Genomic DNA, 27,105 nt, shown 5'->3' on the forward strand with positions numbered 1-27,105 from the left:
CTGGAGGGGACTGTCTCACGGAGCACATGAAACACGCTCACCTTCTCATCAAAGCAGCCGAAGAGACCGTGCCACTCACAGCACACTTGGACACAGGGACACGAAGGCCATGACACTGGCCTTTTTCTGGGCCACATCCATCGATTCCCCCAGGGCTGAATTTTGTGACCCTTAGGGCTCTTTTAGTTCTCAGAGCTCTGGTTTGTCTCTGTTTGTGGCACATAAAGGACAATGATGGTGATGAGGGTGGTGATGGTGCTGGTGCTGGTGGTGATGGTGGTGATGATGGCCATGATGGTGGTGATGGAGGTGATGGAGGTGCTGGTGATGATGGTGATGATGGTGGTGATGGGTGCTGGTGCTGGTGGTGACGATGGTGATGGTGGTGATGGTGATGGTGCTGGTGGTGATGGTAGTGATGGTGATGATGGTGCTGGTGGTCATGATGGTGGTGATGATGGTGATGGTGGTGATGGAAGTGGTTGTGATGATGGTGGTGATGCTGATGTTGATGATGATGGTCATGATGGTGCTGATGGTGCTGGTGATGGTGGTGCTGGTGGTGCTGGTAATGGTGGTGATGATGTCCATATGGTGGTGATGGAGGTGGTGGTCATGGTGATGGTGATGGTCATGATGATGGTGCTGGTGGTGATGGTGGTGATGATGGCCATGATGGTGGTGATGGAGGTGATGGTGGTGATGGTGATGATGCCCATACGGTGGTGATGGAGGTGGTGGTCATAGTGATGGTGATGGTCATGATGATGGTGCTGGTGGTGATGGTAGTGATGGTGATGATGGTGCTGGTGGTCATGATGGTGGTGATGATGGTGGTGGTGACGATGGTGCTGGTGGTGATGGAGGTGATGGTGGTGGTGATGGAAGTGGTTGTGATGATGGTGCTTGTGGTGATGATGGTGGTGATGGTGATGTTGATGATGATGGTCATGATGGTGGTGATGGTGCTGGTGGTGACGATGGTGATGGTGGTGATGGTGGTGATGGTGCTGGTGATGATGGTGCTGGTGGTGCTGGTAATGGTGGTGATGATGCCCATATGGTGGTGATGGAAGTGATGGTAGTGATGGAAGTGGTTGTGATGATGGTGCTTGTGGTGATGATGGTGCTTGTGGTGATGATGGTGGTGATGGTGATGTTGATGATGATGGTCATGATGGTGGTGATGGTGCTGGTGGTGATGATGGTGATGATGGCCATGATGGCCATGATGGTGGTGATGGAGGTGCTGGTGATGATGGTGATGATGCCCATATGGTGGTGATGGAGGTGGTGGTCATAGTGATGGTGATGGTCATGATGATGGTGCTGGTGGTGATGGTAGTGATGGCGATGATGGTGCTGGTGGTCATGATGGTGGTGATGATGGTGGTGGTGACGATGGTGCTGGTGGTGATGGAGGTGATGGTGATGGTGGTGGTGATGGAAGTGGTTGTGATGATGGTGTTTGTGGTGATGATGGTGGTGATGGTAATGTTGATGATGATGGTCATGATAGTGGTGATGGTGCTGGTGGTGATGGTGATGATGGTGCTGGTGATGATGGTGCTGGTGGTGCTGGTAATGGTGGTGATGATGCCCATATGGTGGTGATGGAGGTGGTGGTCATAGTGATGGTGATGGTCATGATGATGGTGCTGGTGGTGATGGTAGTGATGGTGACGATGGTGCTGGTGGTGATGGTGGTGATGGTGATGGTGCTGGTGGTGATGGAGGTGATGGTGGTGATGGAAGTGGTTGTGATGATGGTGCTGGTGGTGCTGGTGGTGCTGGTGCTGGTGGTGACGATGGTGATGGTGGTGATGGAGGTGATGGTGGTGATGGTGATGACTGCCATGATGGTGATGGTGGTGCTGGTGGTCATGGTGGTGGTGATGATGGCGGTGATGGTGCCCATATGGTGGTGATGGAGGTGGTGGTCATGGTGATGGTGATGGTCATGATGATGGTGCTGGTGGTGATGGTGGTGATGGTGATGTTGATGGTGGTCATGATGGTGGTGGTGACAATGGTGCTGGTGGTGATGGAGGTGATGGTGGTGATGGAAGTGGTTGTGATGATGGTGCTTGTGGTGATGATGGTGGTGATGGTGATGTTGATGATGATGGTCATGATGGTGGTGATAGTGCTGGTGGTGATGATGGTGGTGGTAACGATGGTGCTGGTGGTGCTGGTGCTGGTGGTGATGATGGTGATGGTGGTGATGGAGGTGATGGTGGTGATGGTGATGACTGTCATGATGGTGGTGATGGTGCTGGTGATGGTGGTAATGGTGATGATGGTGCTGGTGGTCATGGTGGTGGTGATGATGGTGATGATGGTGATGGTGGTGCTGGTAATGGTGGTGATGATGTCCATATGGTGGTGATGGAGGTGGTGGTCATGGTGATGGTCATGATGATGGTGCTGGTGGTGATGGTGGTGATGGTGATGTTGATGGTGGTCATGATGGTGGTGATGGTGGTGGTTGTGATGATGGTGATACAAATAACTTCAATTGCTTGAGTTCTTGCTATACACTGGACACTAGAGTTCTCTGTGCTCCTCACTCTCAAAGTAGAAAAGTAAAAGTCTGCCCCACTATGTGAGGACCCAGGTCAGCAAGAAGACGCAACTCTCTTGTTCAAGGTCTCCCAGCTCAGAAGCAGCATAACTAGTTCCCAGGCCTTGCTTGCTGCTTCTGAAGGCTTGAATCTTCAGTGTTTGATGCCGGTTGCTGAAAAGACCTAACTGAACTTTGCTTTTTTTCTTTACTATGTTCAAAAGTTATTAACTGGTCTAAAAGGCACAGGTTTTGCAACCTTGAACTCTGTATTTGGTCTCTTTTGTAATAAGGCTTTGCCCCTTTGCATATATTTCTTCAAGTCTGCAGCCTATTCTTTGCAGATGCCCTTTGAACACTGACTTCCTACTACTGCAGACACTACCGCTAACGTTTTTCTCTTTCGTGCTTCCATGACGTCACCTGCCTTTCTTCCTCTGCGTCCTCACAGAGGACCAGGGGCTGTCCAATTCAAACGGAGACCCTTCTGAAGTATCTCTACTGTTTCAGCAGGATATTTGATTCAAAATCACACAAAAATGAAGCTCTTTAACTATAGTGTTAAATACATCTTTGAGGTGGAACAAAGCTTTATTTAAAAAACAAATCTGATATATACACATCCATCTCTATGCATTTACTATATATATATACATACATATACATATTAAATTGACTTTTTCACTCTTTGCACTGGATTTTACTGTAGTCTTAGATGAGTTACTTAACTCAAGATGAATGCCTCGATTTCAATGGCTTAGCTGACAAAGGCAGAAACTAGACCCTGGTGCTGGGAACAGAGGGGAGGACACTATTTGAGAGATGCTTCTGAAGCTGAGTGGACAGAACAGGGTTCTGTTAAAGGAAAGGAAACAGCTAATATTGCCTTAAAAACTTCTGGCTTGAGTGACTGGATATTGATGAAACAGTGTGTTTTCTGGAGCTCTGACACTCAGGATTTAAAAACCACTGTTGTCTTGGAAAGGAATGAGAAAATCTCTCTGGGCTTCCAGACATTCCAAGCCCAAACAGGGTGCTTTTCACCCCCCTTGCTCTTCTTTCAGCTTGATCAGCATCGTGTCCGCCGCAGCAGTTTGCACTTGGAGAGAGTAGAGTGCTGCTCATGCTTGCCTGGCCAGGGGCCCTGCCAGCAGCTCCCTGAGGAGATCAGGGGGCTTGCAGACCCCTGACTCTGCCAGGACCCCAGCATGAGCACTGACCCTCCGCAAGTACAGACCAGGGAGGGCCCAGCTCCCCGAGGACCCTTGGGTGGGAGCTGGGCACCCAGGAGAAGGTGTCACAATGCCACATCTCCTACCTGCCACAACTGCAGGGCCAGTTCTGGACTGGACTCAGGGACATAAATGCAAAAGGACAGAGAAGAGCAGTCTGAAGAAAGCATGGGTGTGCGCAGAAGCGGGACTTGAGTATCTGTTGGAGGGTGCATGATGGCAGAGGAGCGGAAACGTCGGCTGGTAACGGATATTCCTGCTGGGCTCGCAAGGAGCAGGGTGAACAGAAAACCTCTCGAGGTGGAGGGTGGCGGGCAGAGGCGGGTGGTGGCCCCCTTCCCTGGCCCTTGGGAGTGCTTCTTGAAGGAGAGCATCAAAGTCCACCTAATTCTGGCTCACCACCCCCATTTAAATGTTATATTTATTTAACCTATCTAATAACTATAGTTAATGTATGTATATATGCGTACCTATGTGTGCATATATACGAGGAGGGCATGGCAACCCACTCCATTATTCTTCTCTGGAGAATCCCATGGACAGAGGAGTCTGGTGGGCTACAGTCCATGGGGTTGCAAGGAGTCGGACATGACTGAGGCAACTTAGGACACAGATATAGATGTACGTATATATACAAGTATCCACACATGAATAAATCTATAAATGTATATATGCTGCACATATAAATACATTCATTGTATAATGTTCATCAGTCCAGTTCAGTCGCTCAGTCGTGTCCGACTCTTTGTGACCCATGGACTGCAGCACACCAGGCCTCCCTGTCCATCACCAACTCCCAGAGTCTACTCAAACGCATGTCCATTGAGTTGGTGATGCCATCCAACCATCTCATCCTCTGTTGTCGCCTTCTCCTCCTGCCTTCAATCTTTCCCAGCATCAGGGTCTTCTCTCATGAGTCAGTTCTTCACATCAGGTGGCCAAAGTATCAGAGTTTCAGCTTCAGCATCATTCCTTACAATGAATATTCAGGACTGATTTCCTTTAGGATGGACTGGTTGGATCTCCTTGCCGTCCAAGGGCCTCTCAAGAGTCTTCTCCAGCACCACAATTTCAAGGCATCGATTCTTCGGTACTAAGCTTTCTTTATAGTCCAAGTTCCATACATGACTACTGGAAAAACCATAGCCTTGACTAAATGGACCTTTGTTGGCAAAGTAATGTCTCTGCTTTTTAGTATGCTGTCTAGCTTGGTCATAGTTTTTCTTCCAAGGAGCAAGCAGTTTTTAATCTCATGGCTGCAATCACCATCTGCAGTGATTTTGGAGCCCCCCAAAAATAAAGTCTGTCACTGTTTCCATCGTTTCCCCATCTATTTGCCATGAAGTGATGGGAACCAGATGCCATGATCTTAGTTTTCTGAATGTTAGTTTTAAGCCAACTTTTTCACCCTCCTCTTTCACTTTCACTTTCATCAAGAGGCTCTTTAGTTCTTCTTCACTTTCTGCCATAACAGTGATGTCATCTGCATATCTGAAATTATTGATATTTCTCCCAAAAATCATGATTCCAGATTGTGCTTCATTCAGCCTGGCATTCCTCATGATGTACTCTGCATGTAAGTTAAATAAGCAGAGTGACAATATACAGCCTTGATGTACTCCTTTCCTGATTTGGAACCAGTCTGTTATTCCATGTCCAGTTCTAACTGCTGCTTCTTGACCTGCATACAGATTTCTCAGGAGGCAGGTCAGGTGGTCTGATATCCCCATCTTTTAAGAATTTTCCACAGTTTGTTGTGATCCACACAGTCAAAGGCTTTGGCATAGTCAGTAAAGCAGAAGTAGATGTTTTTCTGGAACTCTATTGCTCTTTTGATGATGCAACGGATGTTGGCAGTTTGATCTCTAGTTCCTCTGCCTTTTTTTAATATCTGAAAGTTCACAGTTCACATATTGCTGAAGCCTAACTTGGAGAATTTTGAGCATTATTTTGCTATCATGTGAAATGAATGCAAATTGAGCATTCTTTGGCATTGCCTTTCTTTGGATTTGGAATGAAAACTGACCTTTTCCAGTCCTGTGGCCACTGCTGAGTTTTCCAAATTTGCTGGCACAGTAAGTGCAGCACTTTCACAGCATCATCTTTTAGGATTTGAAAGAGCTCAACTGGGATTCCATCGCCTCCACCAGCTTTGTTTGTAGTAATGCTTCCTAAGGCCCAACTGACTTCGCATTCCAGGATGTCTGGCTATAGGTGAGTTATCACACTGTCATGGTTATCTGGGTCATGAAGATCATTTTGTACAGTTCTTCTGTGTATTCTTGCCACCTCTTCTTAATATCTTCTGCTTCTGTTAGGTCCATACCATTTCTGTCCTTTATTGTGCCCATCTTTGCATGAAATGTTCCCTTGGCATCTCTGATTTTCTTGAAGAGATCTCTAGTCTTTCCATTGTACTGTTTCCTCTGTTTCTTTGCACTGATCACTGAGGAAGGCCTATGTATAACGTGCACACCAATGCATAAATGTATATATGAATACATGTGTGCATATACACTCGTGTATATATAAACATACACACGCACAGTTTTCTCCTGTGCTGTTCCACATCCTACACAAGACCTTGATTTTGCAAACTGTTGGATTTATTCTGGGGGCCACGGTCACCGTGGCCCAGGAGGGGCTGTTCTGAGTCTGTGGCCTCGTGCAGTACAGCAGGGCCGCTGCAGCTGTGTGGAGCACGGACCCCCAGGCAGGCTGAACTGGGCTCATTTTGTGCCCTGGGATGGGGCTCATTAGAGTTCTTCCAAACCGCTTTTTTTTTTAACCGTCTCCCAGGAACCAGCCACCCACCACCTGTCAAATCAGCCATCAGAGGGGCAAGGGCGCCGGCTTGTCTGAAGACACTGGGTCATGAGGGCGGATTCCTTCAATCCCGTGTTCTGTTGTCCCCGGATCCGCCTCTCCCCCTGGAAATGGCTCAGGTACAGTGTCTGCAAAGGAAACACCCAGAAAACTCAATGCAGTCATGGTTTTACAGTCATCATTCTATTTACACGTGAAGCAGTGTGAACACACACACATGCCCGTGCCGTCCACGTAGGTATGCTCTGGGGATTCTGAGCTTTGCTTCTGTTTAGCTCACGTTTATGCTCTCCACTTCGGGAGCGTCTACTGGACATCAGAGCCTGGCCAGCCTGCAGCTGCGAGTGTGGGGTCTGGAAGTCAGAGGGGACAATGATGCTGCGTGGCGGGACCCGAAGCCTGAGGACCATGTCATCTGTGCACAGTGCGCCCGAGACACCCCAGCAGAGGCACCCACCACGCCTGAGGCTCTGCCAGAGAGTGGAGCTGCTCATGTTTGGATTTATTTTGTGTCCAAGATTCATTTTATTAGAACTGTTTTATTCTTCCATGGATCCATCAAGTGGAAGTTAATTGGCAAAAATATGCTTATGATGGGTTCTTCCCCGTTGTTATTCTGCATAATAAGAATTTGGTGAATTGAGAAGCCGCACAAGAGGCACTGTTATTAATGAGGAAACACTTAATAGTAAAATATGGCCAGTCTGACTCGCAGTACACACCACCTCTCCGTGTTATCCACAAATACTCATTAAGGCCTCAAAAGAACACACTTGCCTTCGAATAATGCATAAAAAATGCACTGTTCTCCAAACAAAGGTGAAATCGAGAGACATAGGAATTTCCCATGAGCACTCAGGGGAGCGAGAGCTTTGGGTTTAATGATGGAGAATTAGAAGCAAGTCTGTCTGGAGGAGAAAAAGTGCAAGCATAAAAATTGCGTTGTGTTGGGAAGAAATTTGTTATTGCCCTGACGAGATTAACCGCGGTAATTGGCACTGGCTTTTTTTTTTTTTAACATATTGCACAGCCGGGTAGAGGCTGAGGCAATAAATAATGTGCACTTAGCCGCACCATTGGTCACTGGACGCTCTATCACAGCCGCCTCCCCCATCCGGGGAAGATAAATGTGATTTAAATTAATAGCCAGTCCTAAATAACTCCTCAGCTGGTAAACGGCGCATTTATCAGGCCCAGACAGCAGTGTCCTTTGATTCATGGCCCCCCCCTACAATGTGAAGGGTGCGTACAAAAATTGTTATTACTTTTTAATAAAGTGTAGCAGTCTGTCTGCAGTCATTTATCAGAAACGGTGGCATTCTGACAAACAGAAATACCTTAGCCCAGGATGAATGAGGGGGATAAAAGGACACATTTCTCAACAAAAATAATCACTGCCTAAATTATCTCATAAAAGTCAGTTTTTAAGTACCTTGAAATAAATGTCTGCAGAAAGATACAGGCCATGCGGATTGTTGAACTAAAAACCAAACAAAGTCTTTTCAAATTCACCTCTGTCTGTGATGGCCGTGGTCCCTGTGTGGTATGGACTCAAGAGGATGTCGAGCCAGTTTACAGAAAGGCGCCCACACCCTTCCACCAAGCGGCCGCGCCGGTGAGCCAGTGCCCGACCCGGTGGCAGGAATTAACAACAGCCATTCTTACTATACGTCTCCCGTTGAGACGACGTGGCTGTTGCCTCTAATTCTCTTCCTGCTCACATTTTTTTTTTCTTCTGAACAGCAGCCCCCTTGACTGAATCTTGATTTATTCTGGGACTGATTCCCCCTTCTTTTTGAAACGCGTTTGCAATTATCCACATAATTGGATTGGTCAGCGAAAATTACAAAGGAGCCCAGAGCCCACTCTCCACTGAAACCCTTTCTCTCTTAATTAAATGAGGAGCAGCGCCTGCCCGGTGTCAGCAGGTCACCCTTTCAGAGATATTGGGCAGGTTTAGAGCCGACCAAACACCAGCCTGTCCTCGGAGACTTCCTTTGAGCTTCCGGGGATCAGGCGGCCCCAGAGGCTCCCCACTGCCTTCGGTCACACATAACCGTGTTGGAGGAACCGCTGGCCAAATCGACCTTTGTGGGCACACAGCCCCCGTAACCAAAGAGTTAGCAACGTCAGAAAGGCTTAGGAGTGGAGTGTGCGTTGCCATCTGTGGCACTTGAGCTGTGATACAATTTTTAAGCCTCACCAGTGTGACTTTCCGAGGAATTGACACAATCTTAAAGAAGAGATGCCTGGAAATCGATTTAACTCTTAAGAGGCGCCAACTGCCGTCTCCCTCCGTCCCGGCTCTTCTCTGACACCAGCCTGGGTAAGAAGGAGGGTTTTCTCTCTTTGCATTTAGTTCAAATCTTTGTCTGCTAATCAGTTAGGAAGATTGATATGCTTTTTATGAATTGATATGTGTTAAGCACTCAGCAATGACAGGCTCACCCCAAGTCCCCAGCGAGAGCTACCAATTGTCATTATTTCACCCTGATGGCCCTCATATCCTCCTAGCAGATGGCAGGAATCAAAGGTGAAGCAGCTGAAACCAAGAGGAACAAAAACAACTGGAAGAGTGCAGGCACATTCTCCGGAGTGTTTAAAAATTACTTTCTTGGGGTCGACATTGTCCCTGTCACAACCACGCAGGCGTCCCCACCCAGATACGGCTTCCATTTCCTAGAGATTTATTTCCCTGAAGAGTGGAGCTTGGTTCTGGTAAAAAGCTCAGCTAATCTGATCTGTGGTTATTTGACTCTGCTGGGAATTTTCAGGTCTGCAAATTTAAGCGGGCAGGAAAGATGTTCCGGGGTGGGCACTGCAACTCAACGTCCTCTGTATGAAAATAGACATTTTCATGAAATTTCCCAAAACTGTAATTTTGTTTTAGTACGGCTTGTGTTGAGGAGGGCCTGGCAACCCGCTCCAGTGTTCTTGCCTGGAGAATCCCATGGACAGAGGAGCCTGATGGGCTACAGTCCGAGGGGTCGCAAAGAGTTGGACATGATGGAAGCGACTTGCACACACGCACGCACACATGGATTGTGTTGCTGGTGTTTTGCCTGTTCTATGCATGTGTGCATGCTAAGTCACTTCCGTCGTGTCTGACTCTTTGCGACTGTAGCCCACCAGGCTCCGCTATCCATGGGATTGTCCAGGCAAGAATACTGGAGTGGGTTGCTCTGCCCTCCTCCAGGGGATCTTCCTGACCCAGGGACTGAACAGGCATCTCCTGTGTCTCCTGCATTGACAGGCAGGTTCTTTATGATTGAGCCGCCTGGAAAGCTCTCCCATTTCATAGAGATGATTAAGGATTTGTGCTACTTCCCAATGGTTTAGACACAGCCACCCCACAGCCACAGGTGTCCTTCTTAGACATTGGGGGTCCTGGGAAGTCAGCGCTCATCCAAGTGATAAATGGTAAAAGTTTCCTGCCAGTCTGATCTACACGGATGCTTGACCCTCAGCCAGGCTGCTTAACTGTCAGATCAGACCCACCCTGGACAAGATGCTCAGACACTCCTGTGGGTAAATATCATTCGTAGTTATGTAGCTAACGGGATTTTTAAGGGAAATTGTCCTCATAGGGGTGGCCTGTCTCTGGTGCTCTTAGAGCTCCATTCAATTTCTCCTACTAAAACCCACTTCCTCCTCTTTGTCATTCAGAATCCTTTTCAATCTACAGATTAGTGTTTTAAATTTGCCCGCTGATCGTGCAATGCTACTGATTATGCCAAGAGGCCGCTGACTGCCTGGTTGGCCTCCAACACGTAAACCAGCCATCAGGATCCAGACCAGTCACTGGCAAGACCGGAGCCTGCATTCTCTCCCTCACACAGTCCTCCTAAGTCTCCTCAACACGGGCTTTAGGATGAAAAGTAGCTCCTCTCGGATCAGCAGACCTGCTGGCCCTCCACGCTGCACTCGGTGACCCCCTGGTTTCTCAGGAAAGGCAGGGCCAGCCCCATCCCACCGCTGCGCCCACGCCTCCCACAGGTAATAGTCAATCCATTAACCTCCGGCCGCCTGGCGCCTCTCCCAGCTCCTAATTCTGTCCTCTTAATAGTTGCCACCCCTGCAAAAGCCGAGGTGACCCGGGTGGCAGTAACAGGCTCCCGCCCCTCCTGCTTGCTGTGCGGACCCCCACGCCCTCCCTCTCTCTTCTTTAGAAGCTAATCTAAAAAGAGCTGCAGAGGCAGAGGTCGCGTTAAACTGTAACGCAAATGTTACTCCTCGATTATCTGGCTGGGCTAAATGTCAACCGCTCCGGGCTAAAGCAATTGGGGAGCGAGCGTGAGGCCGCGACAGGGGCAGGGGAGGGGGCTGCTGGGGAACCAGCCCTGCCTCTCTGGTCCCCCTCCCCTGCCTGCTCACGGCTGCCTGCTCCCTGGACGGTGCCCAGTTTCGTGCGTCCCTAGAGGACAGCTCCTGAGCCTCTGGTCCGACATATATACACTAGGCAACATACACACCTATACCTATACATATGTGTAACATGCCTTCCCTGCTGACGTGCACACACACACTGCATGCACACACAGTATGCAGCACACACACACCAGGCAACATACATGCGCCCAACCTGTACATGCGTGTGACACACCCTGCCCACGTGCACACACGTTATATGCACACATACTGGGCAACATACACATACCCATACCTATACATACGTGTAACACACCCCGCCCACACGCACACACACTGGGCAACGTGCACACACCCGTACCTACACATAGGCACAACACCCCACACAGACATGCACACGCACACACGTGCACATGTGCATACCCACACTCGTAAACACGCCCTGCAACTTGCAGATACACGTGCACACACACACACCCCCCAAGCCCCCTGGCTGGGTGCCAGCACCCAGAGTCAGCTTAGGTGGGAGGGGTAGCCAGGGCCCCCTGCAGAAGCAGGTGTGTGAGATGGAACCCCTAGGCCACTGTGGACATGGAAGTCCTTTTTGCTTTTGCTGTTTTTCATTTCTTTCCTCTCTTTTAGGCCCAGTTTCCTGGGTGACAGAGCAATCTTATTGCCATCTAATTTTAAGTGAGGAATCCAATTATTTACTTATTCATAATTTAAAGCCAGACAGTGGCATGCCACTTGCTGTCAAAATGATGGGCAGTAAATAGCAGCACAGGCCCCCTGCTACTCGGGGGCAGGAGGGGACACTGCACAGAAGGGACCCTCAGACAGGCCCCCTGGGAGCCTTGCCTGATTCTGCGCTGGGGGATGCAGTTAGAGATCCGGTCCAGGCACGCTGTCCATGGCGGAGCCCGTGCTGAGGCTGCTCTTCAAGTGCTGGCTCCTTGGCTGACCACTAGAGCTCTCACCCCTCCACCACGCCTGCTGGAGACTCTGAGCATCTGAGCTCATCGCCCTCCTCACGCTCCCTGCAGGATGAAGCCTCGTTCTCATCACATCAGAGCAACACACACTTCTCGGCACCCCTGACCAAGCACGTGCATGACTTCCAACTGATGCACAAATTTTACACAACGCAGTAGTCAAAGGGGATTCTAAAGTCAGGCAATCTGGTGCCCATGTTTATTTTGTTATTATTGTTGTTGTCGTCCAGTTGCCAGGGCATGCTTGACTCTTTGCAACCCCATGGACTGCAGCACACCAGGCCTCTCTCCCTCGCTATCTCCCCCAGTTTGCCCAAGTTCCTGTCCATTGACTCAGTCATTCCATCCAACTATTTCATCCTCTGTCATCCCTTCTCCTCCTGCCTTCAATATTTCCCAGCATCAGGGTTTTTCCATTGAGTCAGTTCTTCACTTCAGGTGGCCAAAATATCGGAGTTTGAGCTTCAGCATCAGTCCTTCTGATGAATATTCAGGACTGATTTCCTTTAGGATGGACTGGTTGGCTCTCCTTGCAGTCCAAGGGACTCTCAAAAAGTCTTCTCCAACACCATAGTTTGAAAGCATCAATTCTTTGGTGTTCAGCCTTCTTTATAGTCCAACTCTCAACGTCCATATGTGACTACTGGAAAATCCATAGCCTTGACTAGATGGACCTTTGTTGGCAAAGTGATGTCTTTGCTTTTCAATACACTGTCTATGTTTCTCATAGATCGTTTTGTTATTAGACGCAACAAATGTGAAAGCGTTCCATCCCTTGTTACGAAGCCCTCTCCTAGTGCTCATCCTGCTTGTCTCTACTCGGCTCCTCGTGAGATGATAGTGGTTTTCAAATAGCTTCCTCTTCCCCTGATGATGTGAGTGTACATTAACAAGACTAGCTTCCTGTCTATTTTCTATGAACAAAGCAAATAAACCCAAGATCCTAGTCAATAACGATGGCAGTCATAATGCCCCCAGCCCACCTTGTGCCCTGGGACTCAGCTCTACAAAGACGGGATCCCACCTCACCTTGTAAACTAGGAGGTGATGACTTTTGATTATTGAAAATTTGCAGACACCAAAACCAGGGTGTGGAGGAGGAAAGCCTAAGCGGCTCATCTAGGACTGAGTCCTGAGTCCTGGCCACAGCCCCCAGCCTGAAGGACGGGATCTTTTGGGTGGGGGATATTCCATGATGCGGGCCCTAAAGAGGGAGACAGATCTTCATCGCCACTACCTCCCCCGCCAGCGCTCTGGGGTAAGCCGCAGCTTACCTGCGACTAAAAAAAAGTCAATTCTTTTCATGCTTTTCATTTTTTTTTTTTTTGTCAGAACAGAAAATTAGGTATGCATACAATTATTTTTCAAATGGTAGGGGAAATTTGGATTAAATAGAAGCTGGCAATTTATATTTTTCTTGTTCCAGTGAAAACTGGCTATTTGAGCATGAAAGTAGACAGGGTTTAAATTTAATTCTAGCTCTTTCAAAAGTTTAATTGTATTTTCATTTTAAAATAGTAAATTAAAATGTTATCATGCATTGATATAGTGTCTTCCTTCAAGGGAATTTCATGCATTGGTTGAAGAGTAGCAAAAAGCTTTGTTAGCATGTTAGGATGAATTTTGGTGAGAACAAGGCAGATAAATTATTTCATACAGTGATTAGCATAAAGGGCGCTGCCGGGGACCGGACTATTTTAAAGTGTTATTTGTATTGCTCTCTTTCTAACAGGATTTTGCAAATATTTATGAAATGCACATGTCAGTATTGTTTCTTTTTATCTTTCTGTTCACCCAGCCCTGTTATAGCCTAATTGAAATACAATAATTATAAATGGGTTTAGTTCCTCCATTTAATTTCCTTGCAAGCAGGGCCATTTATTTTTCTTTGGCTTTGTTAACATGCTTTAATTAAAAGATTTAACAAAGCTCAGGGAACAAGATGCCACGGGGGCATTGCACCCTGGTTCCATCTCAGCGGGACATTGTGTAACTGTGACCGGGTTCAGCTCCTGAGGGGTGGGAGGCAGGCCTTGTTTATCGGCTGCAGAAACGCCGCAGCCGCCCCAGCCCAGGAACGCGAAGCGCCGATGGTTCCACGGCTCGACCGGAACAGCCCCAGGCCGGGGGCTCCAGAGTCCGGCTTGTAGGTGATCTGACGGCACCCACACTGGATGTTAGGCAGCTAGCTAATGCTGCTGAGTTTTCATTTCCTCACCTTTTAAATGAGGTCAATACGAGCGGCAAGTGTGATTACGTGCTAATCTGCCAAAGTCCCCATTTTCTGGCCCAAAGTGGGCTTTAGACAGCAAGTAGACTTCCCAAATTTGGATAAAAAAATTTTTAAACTTTTTGTTTTATGTTGGAGTATAATTGATTAGCAGGGTTGTGCTAATCGCAATGTGATGTTAACAGGTACACGGTTCTATGTTTAAAATAGATAACCAACTAGGGCCTGCTGTATAGCACGAGGAACTCAGCTCAGTATTATGCAACAGCCTTACCTCATTGGGAAAAGAATTTGAAAAAGGATGACGCGTGTGTATGTATAACTGAACCACTTTGTGTACTCCTGAAACTAGCACAGCCTGGATAAATAACCTTTAACGTGTAAATGGCAAGTATCTTCTCATAATGGTAATAGCATATTCTGAGAAAACTTAGTTCTATGTCTCCTGAAAGCACAAACTGTCAGCTAATCCTAAGAAACGGCTGAAGTGGATGTTTGAGATACATTGTCTGGTCACAAAATGCTCTGCTGCTGTGCTTGACGCCGGGGTGCACGGCTGGAGGTGCTCCGCTGCGTTTACAGATGGGTGTAAACACGTTCCCCTCCCGGGGGAGAGGAGCAGTGGAAGGCAGCACCGGACAGCAGGGAGCAGTGACTCTGAAGTCGGAACCTGTGTCCCTGCAGCCAGCCAGCTGCGCGAACTTAAAGGGTCCCCTCACTCCCGCCTCAGTCTCCTCCCCATCCCATAAGCGGCTGGGACCTGACCATCTGGCAGACGTCCTTTCAGCAGAGAGAAGCAGGGATCGTTTCCTGGTGCAGGCGGCGTCCCTCAAAACCTCCCGTGGTCAGCTTCCCAGCTGTCCAGGGTCGCTCTGACTGGACGGATACCTGGGTTATCAGTGCAAACACAAACCCAAGCCTGCTAAGAAGGGAAGAGGCACTTGCTGGGCTTCAGTCTTGAAGATACGTGTGTGCACTCATTCATGTCTGACTCTTTGCGACCCTGTGGACTGTGGCCCACCAGGCTCTCTGCCCATGGGATTCTCCAGGTGAGAATACTGGAGTGGGTTGCCATTTCTTCCCCCAGGGCATCTGCCCCATCCAGGGCTTGAACCCGTGTCTTCTGCATTGCAGGGGGATTATTTACCCCAGAGCCATTGGGGAACCCCCCTTGAATACGTACCAAAAGTTTAAAGATGTATGAATGTGCTCAAGACTCAGAACAATGGGAAATAAATACAAGCCATACTCTTTGCTATTAAAGCACATTTTCTTTAGCTCAGTATATCAGCAAACACACCTGCAAATGGAATTCAGGCCTGTCACATGTCACACGTCACATGTCAGCAGGGCTGTGCCTGGGGTTTGAAATCTCAAAGGAGCCCTAGCTCTGTGGGGCTGTGCTCACCCGTGGCCGAACCCTCCCTGGACCTTCAGCTGCTCCGAGTGTCTGCTGCCTCACCTTAAATAAGGGGAAACGAGCATCGTTCTATTTTGAGGATAGATAATGTGCTCAAAGGTGTTATCTCTGATGTTACTTTGGTCAGTCTCTGTTAGCATTTTATATATTTCAGGCTGTAAATTGTCATCAAGGTTGAGGAACACTCCTTGGTGGAGGCTGAGCTTGACCTGAGCTCTGAAGGATGACTCAAGTCAGGTAAGAATAGATGAACTGAAGGTGGAAGTGATCTGGGGGCTTCGGGGCTTGTGCACCGGCCTGTCTGGAGCAGACCTTGTGTGTCCCAGGAGCCTGTCCTGGCTCTGTTAATATATCAGGTAAACACTGTCCTTCTCCCGCTTCACGGACCACTCACAATCTGCACTACCTTCAGGATAAAAAAGATCACAGCTTAAGAAATAAGACCATTTAATGACGACTGCACTGATCCAAATGTCAGCGAAGCGCCTCTACTTATCACGGAAATGCTAATGCTGTGGTGACACAGCAGGGAGACGAAGGTGCTGGTGCTCGCGCCCCAGGCTTGGTGACGACCTCTGGACAGGGGCTTGTTGTCCCGGCATTACCGGGTGACGTGGACCTCGTCGTTTAGTGGAGGAGGTCAGCACCAACAACACCCCCATTCTCCCTGCTGCACTGGAAGTCAGAACACATACTGTTGCTACAGGGCTTATGACAACAAAGAATGTGGGAAATATGAGCACTTCTGTTCCTGAACGCTGTGGACAGAGAACTTGGTGCTGAAAGGGAGGTCAAGCAAGCGCAAACAGCAGCATCATCCTACCCAGAGTCTGAATTTAGCATAAATTGATTTCCTGAAATGCTCACTGGTTTAGAGCTTTCTATTTCAACGGTATCAAACCAGAAGTCAATTGAAACAACAACAACAAATGCATTGTGTTTTGCAAAAACAGTTGAAGCGTCCCTGGCACCTTTGGGATGGCTTCTACTGTCGCCACGCACGTCTGTTACTGGGCAGATGCATATCATTTCCGCTTCTACCGTCGCCACGCGCGTCTGTTTTTGGGCAGATGCAGTATCATTTCCACTTCTGCTGTCGCCACGCGCGTCTGTTACTGGGCAGATGCAGCACATTCGTTATTCCCCATCTTTCCGTTCTGGTCGCCACGCGCGTGACACAATATTCCCTTGCCCCACTTCGATGTCTTCACCAGTAGCTTCTGCCGTCACACAACTCGTTTTGCAGTGCGCATCATCCCTTCCCTGGGCACTGACACAATGCCCCACTGTGTTCCTCTGGATATTGCCTTTTTTTTCCCTCAAGGACTCAAAAAAGGAAAAAAAAAAATTGCATTAAAGCAAAAATCCAATCAGATGGGGAAAAAAATTAGCTCTACTTTTGTTCATTAAGCAATGTTTACTGAAGGTCCACCCTATGGGAGGGAGTTCTGAGACTTATTTGAGGTTCTGGAGCTTAGAAAGGGCAGATATTGGGGGGGCAAGGGTGGGAGACTTCATAACTCAGGAGCTGCATGCTTGGTAGGTTGGTCGGAAAAGCGCCAGAGACAGAGAACAACTCAACAGTCGGTTTAAGGAAAGAGGAAACAGAACGTTTCTTGGAAGGAAAGGAAGAAAATTGACTTGTGGGCTGTTTGTTTAGGTAATTGGAAAAAAGAAATCGCTACTGATAAAATGAAACAATTGGTTAATATTATGTGTTTTATTGAATATCTTAAGCTCATTAATTTATTCAAAGACCATTTTTAGAAAGTTCTTTATGTGCTAAGTGATAAATAGAAAAGCAAATCAAAGTAAAAGCTTCAGTTCTCAATCAGACTAGCGGACCCAACAAATCAATCAAACAGTGCAGTGTCATAAATTCTATAAAAGCAGTTCCTTTGAAAACTTTGTCACTGAAGGAAGGATGTAAAGAATATGGCACAAATCTAGTGCACTCAAATAGAATAATAATATTCTATTATTATGTTATGTTATTCTATGAATAATATTACTAAGATATATAAGTATGTTAATTTATCTATATATTGATACTTCTTTCTATTTATCTATCTAATTATCAACACTCAGATAATCCAGAAAAAAAGCAAGAAAGGGGAAAAAGAAGAATAAAAATAGAAGAAATAAACAAAAAATAATAATGTGGTAGATGTACATGCAACTATTTTGATAACTACATTAAATGTAAATGGTCTAAAAGGCAGGGATTATTAAATTGTATTTTCTTTAAAAAGACAACTATACGCTATTTCAAGAAATCTACTTTGATAATAAAAACACATATATGTTTAAAGTAAAAACAGTTTTTAAAGATTTTATTTAAATATTAAAAACAAATCTGGAGTAGCTATATTAATATCAGGCAATATAGACTTGGAGCAAGAAATATTACCAAGGATAAAAAGATATTATATAACGATAAAAAATTAATTCTAAGCGTGACTACACCTAACAACAAGGACTTGAAGGTCATAAAGTCAAAGCTAATAGAACCACAAGAATAAACAGACAGACGCACGTGCACCGTTGGAGGCCTCCTCACGCCTCTGCCAACAGATAGGCAGAGCTAGAGTTAAGATAAGAGACACGGATCCGGGAAGACACACATGGCTGAGCAGCGTTATTACCAAACCGGACCCAGTCGACCTTCACATCAGCAGAACACTTCCCCCAGCAACAGCGGGATATGTGTTCTTTTCCAGCGTATGTGGAATAGTAACCAATATGTTGACAAGTGATGTACAGTATATGTTACGTTCCATATCTTATATGTGGTGTATATTTAATTTTTCCCTGATGCTGGGAAAGATTGAAGGCAGGAGGAAAAGGGGATGGCGGAGGACCAGATGGTTGGATAGCACCACCAACTCGATGGACACAAGTTTGAGCCAGCAAGCTCCAGGAGATGGTGAAGGACAGAGAGGCCTGATGTGCTGCCGTCCATGGGGCCACAGAGTCAAGCATGAATGAGTGACTGAGCAACACCAAATATGGTGTTCACGGCTTCCCATGTGGCTCCCGTGTGAAGAACCTGAATGCCACTGCAGGAGACCCAAGAAATGCAGGCTGGATGCCTGGGTCTGGAAGACCCCCTGGAGGAGGGCGTGGCAACCCACTCCAGTATTCTTTCCTAGAGAATCCCATGGACAGAGGAGTCAGGGGCTACAATTCACAGGGTCACAGAGAGTCAGACACGACTGAGCCGGCTTAGCACATGCGTGGTGCGCGTACGTGCTCACCAAATTGTGTCCTGAGTGCAGCTGTCTTTTTGTTGCTGCTGGTGTTCTTTGTTTTATTTAAGAAGTTATACACATATTCCTGGAGAAGGCAATGGCACCCCACTCCAGTACTCTTGCCTGGAAAATCCCATGCATGGAGGAGCCTGGGAGGCTGCAGTCCATGGGGTCGCTAAGCGTCGGACACAACTGAGCGACTTCACTTTCACTTTTCACTTTCACACATTGGAGAAGGAAACGGCAACCCACTCCAGTGTTCTTGCCTGGAGAATCCCAGGGACAGAGAGCCTGGTGGGCTGCCGTCTATGGGGTCGCACAGAGTCGGACACGACTGAAGCGACTTAGCAGCAGCAATAGCAAGAGCACACATATTCCAGATAACTGAGTTTTACTCTTCATTTTCCTCCTCTTCAAACTGGTTCATCTGGAAGTAACACTATTTATAATTTTCTTTGCTGCTAGCAACTACTCATAACTACATAGATTATTCTTCAGATATTTTTTGGTGAGATATTTCAAATACCTTTTGGGGAAAAATCTACAGTAATCTTGCTTTTGTTTCTCTCGGTTGTAACAGCCCCTCCACCAAGATTCCCAGCTTTTCTTTCACTTTGATTCTCTCCCGAAGAAACTGCCCAAGATTGGCCTCATCCATGACTCCATCTTCTACCAGGTGGGTACAGTCAAGAGGAAGCTCCAGGACCTGCTTTTCTTTTTCTTTCGCCCCCTTCCTCCTGCTTCACCATACGCTTTTTCACAGGTGCCAAGGTGGCAGCAGAGACAGAAAGGACAGCAAGTTTTAACAAATGTAAGACAACTAGAATTATACAAAGCATGTCTCAGATCATAACGTGTGTGCATGCTCAGTCGTGTCCAACTCATTGCATCCCCATGGACTGTAGCCCTCCAGGCTCCTCTGTCCATGGGATTTTCCAGGCAAGAACCCTGGATTGGGTTCCCATCTCCTCCTCCAGGGGATCTTTCCAACCCAGGGATCAAACACGAGTTTCCTGTGTCTCCTGTATTGGCAGGCAGATTCTTTACCACTTAGCCAGATCATAATAGAACTAAATAAAAATAAAGAACATGAAATTATTAGGGAAATCCCTAAATATTTGGTAAGCAGATTTTTAAATAAATCACAGGTCAAACAAAAAAAAGAGATTGAAAAAAATATATTCAATTATAAGAAATTTAAAAAAGCATGTGTCTTGCAGCTAACCACCCACTTAGAAAGGAATTTCATAGCCTTAAAATGCTTCTTTAGAAAGAATAAAATATTTCAGATACATGACCTAAGCTACTTTCATAAGAAAGTAGAAAGAGAAAAGTAAGTTAAAAATCAATGTGAGCAGAAGGAAGAAAATAAGAAGACCAGATAGCAATGGAGCCGAAAAGACAAAAGTAACAGAAAGGAAATGGCGCTACAAAAAGATGAATGAAATTCATAAACCCCTGTCCAAGTGGGCCAAGAAAAAAAAAGAAAGCACTAATTACCAGTATAGAAATGAAAGAGGTGAAATTGCTTTAGATCCCACCAAAATGAAAAGTATAGTAAGGAAATATGATCATGTGCTTATGAATTTAGAGAACTTAGATAAATAAAACAGGTAAATTCCATGAAAGACACATACTGTAAATGCTCACTTAAAATAAACATGACTTGAATGATCACATTCTGTCAAAAATTGGTTTTCTAGTTAAGAAACATTTTACAAAGGAAACTCCACTCCCACATTATGCCAGATATTTAAGGAAGAAAATTTACTTAGAGTACACAAACCCTAAGGAAACTGAAAAGAGGGGTCACTTCCCAAGTCATCATACATGAGGAGCGTAGCTATGATTAAACAAACAATCAAAAACCAAAAAGACATTACAAGAAAACTGCAGACAAATACAGCTCATGAACATAGATGTAAATATCCTCAACAAAGTTTCAGCAAATACAATCCAACAATATGTAAAAAGGATAATAAAACATAACCACAAGCGATTTATTTCAGGAATGCAAGGCTAAATCATCATTCAAAAAGCAATTGACGTAATTCACCCTATTAGCAGATTTTAAAAGACGTGGGTAGGTCAGCAACACGGCCTGGGGATATGCCTCATGCACCGGGTCAGTGGCCATCCACAGGAGGTTTCATTTCAGTTCAGTTCAGTCACTCAGTCATGTCCAAGTCTTTGTGACCTCAGGGACTGCAGCACGCCAGGCCTCCCTGTCCATCACCAACTCCCAGAGCTTGCTCAAACTCATACCCATCAAGTCAGTGATGCCATCCAACCATCTCATCCTCTGTCGTCCCCTTCTCCCGCCTTCAATCTTTCCCAGCATCAGGGTCTTTTCCAATGAGTTGGTTCTTCGCATTAGGTGCACAAAGTATTGGAGTTTCGGCTTCAGCATCAGTCCTCCCAATGAAAGTTCAGGACTGATCTCCTTTAGGATGGACTGGTTGGATCCCCTTGCAGTCCAAGGGATTCTCAAGAGTCTTCTTCAACACCACAGTTCAAAAGCATCAAATTCTTCAGGGTTCAGCTTTCTTTATAGTCCAACTCTCACATCCACACATGACTACTGGAAAAACCATAGCTTTGACTAAATGGACATTTGTTGGCAAAGTAATGTCTCTGCTCTTTAGTATCCTGTCTAGGTTGGTCATAACCTTTCTTCCAAGGAGCAAGCAGCTTTTAATTTCATGGCTGCAGTCACCATCTGCAGTGATTTTGGAACCCCCAAAATAAAGTCTGACACTGTTTCCATTGTTTCCCCATCTATTTCCCATGAAGTGATGGGACCAGATGCCATGATCTTAGTTTTCTGAATGTTGAGTTTTAAACCAACTTTTTCACTCTCCTCTTTCACTTTCATCAAGAGGCTCTTTAGTTCTTTGCTTTCTGCCATAAGGTTGATTTCATCTGCATATCTGAGGTGATTGATATTTCTCCTGGTAATCTTGATTCCAACTTGTGCTTCATCCAGCCTGGCATTTCTCATGATGTACTCTGCACATGAGTTAAGTAAACAGGGTGATAATATACAGCCTTGACGTACTCCTTTTCCGATTTGGGAACCAGTCTGTTGTTCCATGTCCTGTTCTAACTGTTGCTTCCTGACCTGCATGCAGATTTCTCAGGAGGCAGATAAGATGGTCTAGTGTTCCCATCTCTTTAAGAATTTTCCGCAGTTTGTTGTGATCCACACGGTCCAAGGAGGTTCCAGTCACTCACTCAGTCAGTCGGTTCAGTCGCTCAGTCGTGTCCGACTCTTTGCGACCCCATGAATCGCAGCACGCCAGGCCTCCCTGTCCATCACCAACTCCTGGAGTTCACTCAGACTCACGTCCATCGAGTCAGTGATGCCATCCAGCCATCTCATCCTCTGTCGTCCCCTTCTCCTCCTGCCCCCAATCCCTCCCAGCATCAGAGTCTTTTCCAATGAGTCAGCTCTTCGCATGAGGTGGCCAAAGGACTGGAGTTTCAGCTTTAGCATCATTCCTTCCAAAGAAATCCCAGGGCTGATCTCCTTCAGAGTGGACTGGTTGGATCTCCTTACAGTCCAAGGGACTCTCAAGAGTCTTCTCCAACACCACACTTCAAAAGCATCAATTCTTCGGTGCTCAGCCTTCTTCACAGTCCAACTCTCACATCCATACATGACCACTGGAAAAATCATAGCCTTGACTAGACGGACCTTTGTTGGCAAAGTAATATCTCTGCTTTTGAATATGCTATCTAGGTTGGTCATAACTTTTCTTCTTTTAATTTCATGGCTGCAGTCACCATCTGCAGTGATTTTAGAGCCCCAAAAAATAAAGTCTGATGCTGTTTCCACTGTTTCCCCATTTATTTCCCATGAAGTGATGGGACCAGATGCCATGATCTTCGTTTTCTGAATGTTGAGCTTTAAGGCAACTTTTCACTTTCCTCTTTCACTTTCATCAAGAGGCTTTTGAGTTCCTCTTCACTTTCTGCCATAAGGGTGGTGTCATCTGCATATCTGAGGTTATTGATATTTCTCCCGGCAATTTTGATTCCAGCTTGTGCTTCTTCCAGGCCAGCGTTTCTCATGATGTACTCTGCATATAAGTTAAATAAGCAGGGTGGCAATATACAGCCGTGACGTACTCCTTTTCCTATTTGGAACCAGTCTGTTGTTTAGAGCAGAATAAAGTCAAGACTTGGACCCCAGTCTTCTTTGATTGGAGTACAGTTAATTTACAGCACGGTGTTAGTTTCTGAGGTACAGCAGAGTGGTTCAGTATTATATTTACTCTTTTTCTGATTTTTCTTCAACATGGTTTCACCACAAGGAGGGCTGGCAGGTTGGTTCCCCAGCCTCCCGTCTGTTCCCAGGATTCAGTGGGGTCAGCCTCACTCCCAGGTGTGTGAAATCATTTGTCCTGCTTATCAGGGACCATCGTCATAAAGACCAGAGTTACACTGAGAGGCAAATTGTTCTTGTTATTCAGTCACTAAGCCCTGTCTGACTCTTTGTGACCCCATGGAATACAGCACGAGGGTTCCCTGTCTCTCACAATCTCCTGGAGTCTGTTCAAACTCATGTCCATTGAGTCGGTGATGCCATACAACCATTTCATCCTGTCATCCCCTTCTCCTCCTGCCTTTCAATCTTTCCCAGCATCAGGGCTCTTTTCCAATTACTCAGCTCTTTGCATCAGGTGGCCAAAGTATTGCAGTTTCAGCTTCAGCATCATTCCTTCCAATGAATATTCAGGGTTGATTTCCTTTAGAATTGACTGGCTTGATCTTGCTGTCCAAGGGACTCTCAAGAGGCTTCTCCAGCACCACAGTTAGAAAGCATCAGTTCTTCAGTGCTCAGCCTTCTTTGTGGTCCAAACTCTCACATCCATACGTGACTACTGGAAAAACCGTAACTTTGACTAGACAAACCTTTGTTGGCAAAATGATGTCTCTGTTTTTTAATACACTGTCTAGGTTTGTCATAGGTTTTCTTCCAAGGAGCAAGTGTCTTTTAGTTTCATGGCTGCAGTCACCATCCGCAGTGATTTTGGAGCCCCCAAAAATAAAGTCTAGAGGCAAGTAGTGACCTGAAAACAGAATAAATTAAAAGAGAGGGAACGACTTGCCAAGCTATAACAGCAAGGGTACTTCCGCCAGGAATAAAGCTGGAAAGTTTACCCAACACCTGCCTGTTGCTGAGGTTTGAAAACCTCTGCATGGGTGCCCTGCCCTCTTGTTAGTATTTTGTGGTTTCATTTGCAAATGTGCTGTCAGCCTCCAGGAAACAGGGCAGGTTCAGAGCTTTCTGTGCTGTGAGGAGTGCCTTCCACCAGGCCCTTCTGAGGGCCGGGGGGTGGTCAGCCCCCTGAAGTCGGTTGGAAGGACCCTGAGCAGAGCCCCAGGGCAGGAGTAGGGGAGCGGCCGGCAAACAGCATGAGGGGGGTGGGCTGAACGGTGTGCTGAGTGGCCAGAGGTTTGACCCGTGGGCAGAGGGCCAAGGCTGGGCCGTGGACAGGCTGGCAGCCTTTGCACCCTCTGTGGTGGGAGCTCAGCAGCTCGGGCTCAGAGCAGGGACTCAGATGGAGACCTCCTGCCCGGAGCTGCCGTCTGTTTCTCCTGCTGCGCTGGCCCCGGTGAGCCCGGTTCCACCTGCAAGGACAGCGCGACCAGCCCGGAAGCAGAGGCGCCGGCAGCACGCACAGCGGTGGACACAGGACGCCACGCGAGCCGCAGGGGCTCACACACGCTCTGCAGGCCCCCTGGGGTCCCGGTGATCCGGTTCAGAGCCGACGCTCTTCAGGGGCCCGCAGAGGCACGGCCCACACTTTCTGCGACGTTTGCTTGTACAAGTCACACGAAGAACGAGAGTCCGCTTCCCAATATCTCTATTTCCTGAGGACATTTTAAAATTAAACGTTTCACCTTCAAAGTTAAAAAAAAAAAAAAAAAACCAAAACAAGGCTGTTTGTCACCATAATGACACACACTCCGTTGGCAGGGGAGGCTGAAGGCCGCCCCTGGATGCCGTCCGGGCCCTGCTCCGTGACCCAGTGCTGTCCCATAGAGCCTCCCCCGTGTCCTGGCCTGTCCTGGCCTGTCCCGCGTCCTGGGCTCTGTCCTCAGGAGCCACCCTGAGGGTGTGAAGAGACGCTGGTAACGGGGAATGGCCTTCTGGGTCTGTCACCACATAAATGCTTAAAACAGCACTTCCCGCCGTCATTGCTAAGACAGTGTGTGCGTGCGCTTTTTCACTCATTCCAACTCCTGGGGACCCCATGGACAGCATCCCACCGACTCCTCTGTCCATGAAATTCTCCAGGCAAGAAGACTGAAGTGGGCTGCCATTTCCTGCTCTAGGGGATCTTCCCAACCGAAGGATTGGACCCAAGTCTCCTGAACCTAGGGACTGAACCCAAGAATTGCAGATGGATTCTCTACTACCTGAGCCACCAGGAAAATCCCAACTAAGACACGAATTTTTACCAAATTCATTCTGAACCATGTTTTTTGTTTGTGGGTTCCCTATATCATTACTTGAAAACAAGAACAGTGTCTTTTTGGCAGGATAATAGTGAAATTCAGATTAATAACTCAAAAATCAGATTTTGAGAGCTCGTTGTGAACTCTCTGATACTAATAAGTGTCCATGATATTTATTTTCTTGGGAACATGAACCACACAAAAGAGTTTTCTTTGTGCTAATACAAGCAGAAATCCACATTTAAAAACAGAAAAGCTATGGGTCCTGGTTCTTGCCCGCAGGAGGTGATCCAAGAGGGTGCTTATCTCCTGAGAGGCCGAGGTCTCCTCAGGGCAGGGCTGAATAGTCTTCACCGTAAGTCATTGACAAGGCATTGCAAATGCTGAGCAAGGCACGTTTCAGGGCTTCAGCTGATGTTTTATAGAAAATGACCTCTCCTGGAGGGACACAGCAGCTTGTGAGGGTCTGACTGGCTGCAGTGAAGGCAGCCTGACCTCAGCGTCTGCCTGCACACACAGGGGTGGAGTGGGCAGAGGCCAAGCGGGACTGCCGCAGGCCGCACCGGACTCTTAAAGGTTTTCTTTCCACAGTTAGAAACTGACTTTCACACTCCTAGGCTCCTTCCAGAAAACCAAGCCTTCAAACACGCGACGTTGGGTCATGAACAAAGACTCAGAGCATTTGTGCTTTGTAAAACCAACCTGGCGTGGCACTTAGAGTGTTAAAAGAAGTGGGAGGTTTTAATTAGATTTCTGTATTTCCAACCCCAGCATGCAATATAGGCATTATGAGTAGAGAGATGAGTAATCATTTCGACATTAAGTTTGGGGTGGAAAGAATGGATTCAATCACTTCCTCCATCAGACATCTTCAGAGTTCAAACCACACTCAGAGTGGCCAGGAGATGTTATCCTGCATCCCGGCAGAAAACCTGAAATGGTGGGCAGGAAATTGGACTGTTCCTACACAGGAAATAACAGCACTCTGTCAAAATCTACAGGAGAAACACGTGTTCAAATTTGCTGTCAGGGCCTCGCATATCTGATCGGAGAGCGAGAGGGGACAAAATTACAGGAGTCGTGTAATCTCTGCGCAGGACAGCGTCCGTGGCTCCCGGGGTCAGCAGGAAGTGAGCAGTGACTCAAGGCTCTGGCTGAATGCAGCGTTTTTTGCCAATAAACATATATATGTCCAATAAAATGGGCATGTGTACATTATGCGTAGTCGCTCAGACGTGTCTGACTTTTGCAACCCCATGGACTGCAGCACGCCAGGCTCCTCTGTCCATGGAATTTCCCAGGAGAGAATACTGGAGTGGGTTGCCACTTCCTACTCCAGGGGATCTTCCCAGCCCCAGAGACCGAACTCCCACCTCTTGTGTCTCCTGCAATGGCAGGCTGATTGTTTATCACCAGCGCCATCTGGGAGGCCCGCATGAATACGCTACACGTGTGTTAAAATTCCACGTTGATTCTGAATAACAAGATTTCTCGTGGACCCTATGTTGTCAACATTTTTTTTACCCGAGAAGTAACAAAGATGTGCACTTTATGTAAAATCTCCAGGTCAGTACTTGGCTTATTTTAAAAAAACAAAAAACAAAAACCAAAAAGCTTATTTTAAGGAGGGTTGTAGAATTACAGAAAAATTGCAAAAAGTTTCCGTCTACCGTGATCTGCTTCCATGGATCATCCACATCCAGTTCAGTAAGGTGCATCTGTAACAATTAACGAACCAACTCCAGAACATTGTAT

At 46.9% G+C, this 27,105-nt stretch overlaps 1 pseudogene; it reads right to left on the bottom strand.

The window, feature by feature from the left end:
* Positions 1-19,056: 19,056 nt before the first annotated feature.
* LOC100848056 (large ribosomal subunit protein eL22-like) lies at positions 19,057-19,721 on the bottom strand (annotated as a pseudogene).
* Positions 19,722-27,105: the final 7,384 nt, after the last annotated feature.

This window comes from Bos taurus, chromosome 20 (assembly GCF_002263795.3).
Source record: "Bos taurus isolate L1 Dominette 01449 registration number 42190680 breed Hereford chromosome 20, ARS-UCD2.0, whole genome shotgun sequence".
Taxonomy (NCBI): domain Eukaryota; kingdom Metazoa; phylum Chordata; class Mammalia; order Artiodactyla; family Bovidae; genus Bos; species Bos taurus.